Source organism: Oncorhynchus keta, chromosome 36 (genome assembly GCF_023373465.1).
Source record: "Oncorhynchus keta strain PuntledgeMale-10-30-2019 chromosome 36, Oket_V2, whole genome shotgun sequence".
NCBI classification, from domain to species: Eukaryota; Metazoa; Chordata; class Actinopteri; order Salmoniformes; family Salmonidae; genus Oncorhynchus; species Oncorhynchus keta.
The window spans coordinates 6,270,981-6,278,768 of NC_068456.1; positions in this window are offsets into that span (position 1 = coordinate 6,270,981).

Genomic DNA, 7,788 nt, shown 5'->3' on the forward strand with positions numbered 1-7,788 from the left:
TCAATGCATCATCAACAATATAGTTGATGTCTGTAAAGTTTCTCTTTCATTTCTGCTTCTCTCATAGAGCAAGGGACCAGGGTGATTTTCCATGCAACATTTCCAAATGACAGTTTGACCGATTTTGCATGCATATTTTATGTGGTTCAAAATGAAATACTTTCATCCTTTACAGTACCGTAATTGCTGGACTATAAGCCGCTACTTTATTCCCACTCTTTGAACCTCGCGGTTTATACAATGACGCTGCTAATTTATGGATTTTTCCCGCTTTCACAAGATTCATGCCGCCAAAAAACTGAGCACCGTCAAAGTAAAATCGAGCGCGCTCAAACTTCCCATCATTCTGATTACGGTAGTAATTTTGTCACCCTCATCATGGCAAAGACACGGAGAAATGCATATGATGCAGCTTTCAAGTTGAAGGCGATCGATCTGGCTGTTGGAAAAGGAAAGAGAGCTGCTGCACGGGAGCTTGGCATTAATGAGTCGATGATAAGACGTTGGAAACAGCAGCGTGAGGAACTGACTCAGTGCAAAAAGACAACAAAGGCTTTCAGAGGGAAGAAAAGCAGATGGCCCAAAGTATTTGCAGCCACTCGACATCAGTGTAAATCGTGCATTTAAGGTGGCGCTCCTTGTTCAGTGGGAGTCTTGGATGACAAGTGGGGAGAAATCCTTCACTAAAACGGGCTGCATGCGAAGAGCAACTTATGGTCAAGTCTGCCAGTGGGTCCTGACAGCGTGGAGCATTGTCAAAAAATCCACTATCATCAACGGGTTTCGAAAGGCTGGACTGCTGCGTGTTGAAGGGGCAGCATGAGCTCAGCGGGGTATTTGCCTCCGGATGAAAGTGACTAGAGCGACAATGAAAACGATCCAACATCGGATGAAGCAATTCTGAGGCTATTCATCTCCGACACCGAAGGAGATGACTTCAGTGGTTTCAGTGCACAGGAGGAGGAAGATAGTGACCAAGTTCATTTGTTTCAATGTACCGGTAGGCACCTGCGGCTTATAGACATGTGCAGCGTATTTATGTACAAAATACATATTTTTTAATAATTCAGTGGGTGCAGTTTATATTCAGGTGCGCTTAATAGTCCAGCAATTACGGTATGTCCCTGAAATAAATTGCACGTTAGACTACACATTGTCCCTAAGCGCGCATTCGCATTTTCTCAAGATGCTGTTCCAGTGGTAAAATCAACATTTGGTCTATAATTCTACTGAGGGAAACATTAATATTAGTTAGAATTATCATAGGCTACGTGAGGCCTACAGTCAGTGTCCAGGACCTCACCCACTGGGCAAAAACTGGTTGAATCCACAAATGTTTATTTATTTAACTAAGCAAGTCAGTTAATTATTCAGGATCACATTTACATTACATTTACATTTAAGTCATTTAGCAGACGCTCTTATCCAGAGCGACTTACAAATTGGTGCATTCACCTTATGACATCCAGTGGAACAGCCACTTTACAATAGTGCATCTAAATCTAGGATCAGTGTGCCTTCCACGGGACGGTTGAGCTAATGTAGGCTAATGCGATTAGCATGAGGTTGTAAGTAACAAGATAGTTTCCCAGGGCAGAGACATATCTGCTATTTGCAGAAAGCTTAAATTCTTGTTAATCTAACTGCACTGTCCAATTTACAGTAGCTATTACAGTGAAATAATACCATGCTATTGTTTGAGGAGAGTGCACAATTTTGAACATGAAAAGTTATTAATAAACAAATTAGGCACATTTGGGCAGTCTTCATACAAAAGTTTGAACATAAATACAATGGTTCATTGGATCAGTCTAAAATGTTGCACATACACTGATGCCATCTAGTGGCCAAAACAGCGCCATCTTGACTGCCAGCAGTTCTCGGTTGACTACGTTGTAGGTCCTCTCTGCAGGATTGAGACGATGGGACAGGAAGACAGCTTTTGGTCCTGGGCAGATCGCTGGGACAGGATGGCCCCCACTCCAACATCAGAATCATCAACCTCTACCACAAATTGACGGGATGGCTCTGGATGGACGAGGATGGGTTTTGTGGTGAACCGATGCTTCAAGTCCACGAAGGCTCTGTCGACCGCTGGAGACCATGTGAACGGTACTTTGGGAGAGGTGAGTGCAGAGAGAGGGGCCGTCAGGGTACTGTAGCCCCGAATGAAACGGCAGTATAAGTTAGAGAACCACAGGAAACGTTGTAACCGCACCCTGGACTTAGGTTGAGGCCACTCTACCACTGCTTTCACTTTTCAGGATCAATTTGGATCAGCGATGACATATCCCAGAAAGGAGATTGTAGAGCGGTGGAACTTACACTTCTCGGATTTCACGAACAATTGGTTCTCCAGGGGACGCTGAAGGACTTGTCTGACATGAAGAACGTGTTCTTGGGCAGACCGGGAAAAAAACTGGATGATGTCAAGGTAGACGAACACGAAACGGTTTAGCATGTCCCGGAGCACATCGTTTACCAGAGCTGGTGAGTCCAAACGGCATGACCTGGTACTCATAATGTGTTAAAGGGTGTCTTCCACTCATCTCCTTTGCATATCTGAACCAGGTGGTAGGCATTCTGAAGATCCAGTTTGGAAAAAATGGTGGCCCCCTGGAGAGGTTTAAAAGCCAAGAGGAGTGGTAGGGGGGGGGGGGATAACGATTCTTGATCGTTATATCATTCAGACCCCGGTAGTCAATGCACGGACGCAGAGTCTTGTCCTTCTTCTCCACGAAGAAAAACCCCATGCAGGCAGGAGATGCAGATGGATGGATGCCTCTAGTAGTCAGAGAATTCTCAATGTACTTCTCCATGGTCTTGGTCTCCCGGCCGGATAGAGAATATAGCCGACCACAATGTGGTGTGGTGCCTGGGAGGAGATCAATGGCACAATCATAAGGACGGTGCGGGGGAAGAGAAGTAGCCCGTGACTTACTGAAGACTGTATGGTCTCACTGTGGTTTCCTGATACCCGTATCTGAATGGGCTAAGTGCTATGGGTGACTCTTCCAATAGAGCGGCCGTCCATTGCCCTTGCATCCATTGGGACAGAGAGAATGAGGGCGATGAGGGAATCGATGTCCCGTGGTATTTCTCGAGCTGCGAGCTCGTCCTTTATCCCCTCCGACAGTCCGTGGAGAAAGGTGTCAAACAGAGCCTTCGGAATCCAGGAACTGGAAAACTCTACTGCGAAAATCTACTGCGTAGTCTGCCACACTACGGGAGTTATGATGAACCTGCAGTAGTTTGAGCCGCCTCCCTCCTGGTCATCAGAGGATCGAAAACCTTCCTCACTTCCGGGATGAATCCCTCCAGGCTATGGCACACAGCGGATTGCAGCTCCCACACAGCCGTTGCACAGGAGAGCGCCCTTCCGGACAGTAACGTGATTAAATACGCTATCTTCGATCGGTCTGACAGGAACGAAGAAGCCTGGAGTTCGAAAATGAGGGAGCACTGGGAAAGGAACGCCCTGCAGGTACCAGTATCATCTGCATAATGCTACGGAGGTGGTAAGTGGGGTTCTCGAGGAGCCGGGGTAGGTTGAACAAATCCATTAGTAGTTGAGCGGTTCCTGGGTGGTTCAGAGGTCTCAGAGGTGGTGAGCTGCCTATGAGCTAACTCACTGATTTGCTCCATTATAACCTTGAACCCTGGTTGTGGCGTTCCGTCAGGGAACCAAGCCCTTCCAAAAGGTCCCGAAGCAGCTCTTCATGCCTCCCAATGGTGGCTCCCTGCAGGGAGACAGCGTGACGGAGCTGGTCCCAGTCTGCTGGGTCTGTCATGGTCAGTTTGTACTATAAGTGCACAAGGCGAGACCCAAATGCAGACCCATGAGGCAGATGGTTGAGCTCCGATATTTATTGTACCAAAAGGGTCAGGCAAAAGGAAGGTACGAGGGGATAGGCAAGCTCGAGGTCAGAACAGGCAGAGTGGTCAGGCAGGCAGATTCGGCGTCAGGGCAGGCAAGGGTCAAAACCAGGAGGGCTAGGAAAACACTGAGACTGGAAAAATAGGAGCTAGGAGAAACGCTGGTTGACTTGGCAAAACAAGACGAACTGGCACAGAGAGACAGGAAACACAGGGATAAATACACCCGGGACTAATGGGGGAAAAAGGAGACACCTGAAGGGCGTGACACTACAATGTAGAAAATACTAAAAAATAAAAAAGAATCACCCTTGAATGAGTAGGTGTTCTAAAACTTTTGACCGGTAATTATATATATGTGTGTGTATATATATATATGTGTATATATATGTATGTATATATATATATATATATATATATATATATACTGTACAGTTGAAGTCGGAATTTTGCATACGCGTTAGCCAAATACATTTAAACTCAGTTTAAGTAAAAATTCCCTGTTTTAGGTCAGTTAGGATTAACACTTTATTTTAATAATGTGAAATGTCAGAATAATAGTAGAGAATGATTTATTTCAGCTTTTATTTCATTCATCACATTCCCAGTAGGTCAGAAGTTTACATACACTCAATTAGTATTTGGTAGCATTGCCTTTACATAGTTTAACTTGGGTCAAATGTTTTGGGTAGCTTTCCACAAGCTTCCCACAATAAGTTGGCTGCATCTTGACCCATTCCCCCTGACAGAGCTGGTGTAACTGAGTCAGGTTTGTAGACCTCCTTGCTCACACACACTTTTTCTAGTTCTGCCCACAAATTTTCTATAGGATTGAGGTCAGAGCTTTGTGATGGCCACTCCAAAACCTTGACTTTGTTTTCCTTAAGCAATTTTGCCACAACTGTGGAAGTGTGCTTGGGGTCAGTGTCCATTTGGAAGACCCATTTGCGACCAAGCTTTAACTTCCTGACTGATGTCTTGAGATGTTGCTTCAATATATCCACATCATTTTCCTGCCTCATGATGCCATCTATTTTGTGAAGTGCACTAGTCCCTCCTGCACCAAAGCACCCCGACAACATGATGCTGCCATCCCTGTGCTTCACGGTTGGGATGGTGTTCTTCGTCTTGCAAGCGTCCCCTTTTTCCTCCAAACATAACAATGGTCATTATGGCCAAACAATTCTATTTTTGTTTCATCAGACCAGAGGACATCTCTCCAAAAAGTACGATCATGCGTCCTCCGAACACAACCCAACCAAGCCGCACTGCTTCTTAACACAGCGCGCATCCAACCCGGAAGCCAGCCGCATCAATGTGTCGGAGGAAACACTGTGTACCTGGCAACCTTGGTTAGCGCGCACTGCGCCCGGCCCGTCACAGGAGTCACTGGTGCGCGATGAGACAAGGACATCCCTACCGGCCAAGCCCTCCCTAACCCGGACGACGCTAGGCCAATTGTGCGTCGCCCCACGGACCCCCCTGCCGGTTACGACAGAGCCTGGGCGCGAACCCAGAGTCTATGGTGGCTCAGCTTTTAAAATATATATTCGATAATATATCAACCGAGTGTGTAGGTTTTTCAATAACAGCGGGAGGAACAATGGCGGCTTTACTCAGTTGCGCAAAAACTCACTCTGAGATCCCCCACCTATCCACTTACGCAATGTGATCTTTCACGCTAATTTTTCAAAATAAAAGCCTGAAACTATGTCTAAGGACTGTTGACACCTTAGGGAAGCCATAGAAAAAGGAATCTGGTTGATATCCCTTTAAATGGAGGATAGGCATGCATAGGAACAGAAGGGTTTCAAAATAAGAGGCACTTCCTGATTAGATTTTCCTCAGGGTTTCGCCTGCAATATCAGTTCTGTTATACTCACAGACAATATTTTGACAGTTTTGGAAACTTTAGATTGTTTTCTATTCTAATCTGTCAATTGTATGCATATTCTAGCATCTGGTCCTGAGAAATAGGCCGTTTACTTTGGGAACGTTATTTTTCCAAACATAAAAATAGTGCCCCCTAGCTTCAAGAGGTTAAACAGCCACCACTAACATTGAGTGGCTGCTGCCAACATACTGACTCAACTCCAGCTCATTTCAATAATGGAAATGGATGGAAATTGATGTAAAAAATGTATCACTAGCCACTTTAAACAATGCCACCTAATACAATGTTTACATACCCTAAATTACTCATCTCATATGTATATACTGTACTCGATACCATCTACTGCATCTTGCCTATGCCGATGGAACACATCACTCATTCATATCTTTATGTACATATTCTTTATCCCTTTACACTTGTGTGTATAAGGTAGTAGTTGTGGAATTGTTAGGTTAGATTACTTGTTGGTTATTACTGCATTGTCGGAACTAGAAGCACAAGCATTTCGCTACACTCGCATTAACATCTGCTAACCATGTGTATGTGACAAATAAAATTTGATTTGATTTAGGCAGGTTACCTTAGTGTTCTTGGACACAGGGGCTATGGTGGTCTGCTTGAAACATGTTGGTATTACAGACTCAGTCAGGGACTGGTTAAAAATGTCAGTGAAGACATTTGCCAGTTGGTCAGCGCATGCTCGGATGTCCTGGTAATCCGTCTGGCCCTTTGGCCTTGTGAATGTTGACCTGTTTAAAGGTTCCTCCTCACGTCGGCCTACGTGATCACAGTCGTCCTGTACAGCTGGTGCTTTCATGCATGCCTCGGTGTTACTTGCCTCGAAGCGAGCATTGAAGTAATTTAGCTTATCTGGAAGGTTTGTGTCACTGGGCAGCTCGTGGCTGTGCTTCCTTTTCTAGTCTGTAATAGTTTGCAAGCCCTGCCACATCGGAGCCGGTGTAGTACGACTCGATCTTAGTCCTGCATTGAGGCTTTCTCACAGTGACTTCTTTTTGCCGTCTGCTTATATGCATTTCCTTGCATTTGCAACTTCAATCAAAAAACATTACTGTGGTTTTAACGTACTGATCATGAGGATAATAACTTCATTTATATATGATTCATTTAATAACACAAATCCAACATATGTTATTTTCTGGCAAGCATGTCACATTGAACTGACATAGAACTGGGACAATATGCCCTAAATGATCTGGATTATCTAGATTAGTTACTGTACCATGACTGACATGAAAAATATAAATGCAAACAATTTCAATGATTTTACCGAGTTACAGTTCATATAAGGAAATCGGTCTATTGATGTGAATTCATTCGGCCCTAACTTATGGACTTCACATGACTAGGAATACAGATACTGTATGCATATTTTGGTCACAGGTACCTTTAAAAAAAGGTAGGGATATGGATCAGAAAACCAGTCAGTATCTGGTGTAACCACCATTTGCCTCATGCAGCGCTATGCATCTCCTTGACATAGCGTTGTTCATTGTGTCTTGTGGAATGTTGTCCCACTCCTCTTCAATGGCTGTGTGAAGTTGCTGCATATTGATGGGAACTGGAACATGCTGTTGTACATGTCGACTCAGAGCATCCCAAACATGCTCAATGGCTGACATGTCTGGTGAGTATGCAGGTGATTGAATAACTGGAACATTTTCAGCTTCCAGGAATTGTGTACAGATCCTTGCGACATGGGCCTTGCATTATCATGCTTAAACAAGAGATGACGGCAGCGGATAAATGGCCTCGGGATCTCGTCATGGCATTCAAGTTGCCATTGATATAATGCAATTGTGCTCATTGTCCGTAGCTTATGCCTACCTATACGATAACCATACCGCCACCATGGGGCGTTCACAACGTTGACATAAGCGAACCGCTCGCCCACACGACTGGGATTCTGGATTCATCCGTGAAGAGCACATTTCTCCAGCGTGCCAGTGGCCATTGAAGGTGAGCATTTGCCCACTGAAGTTGATTACGACCCTGGTCAG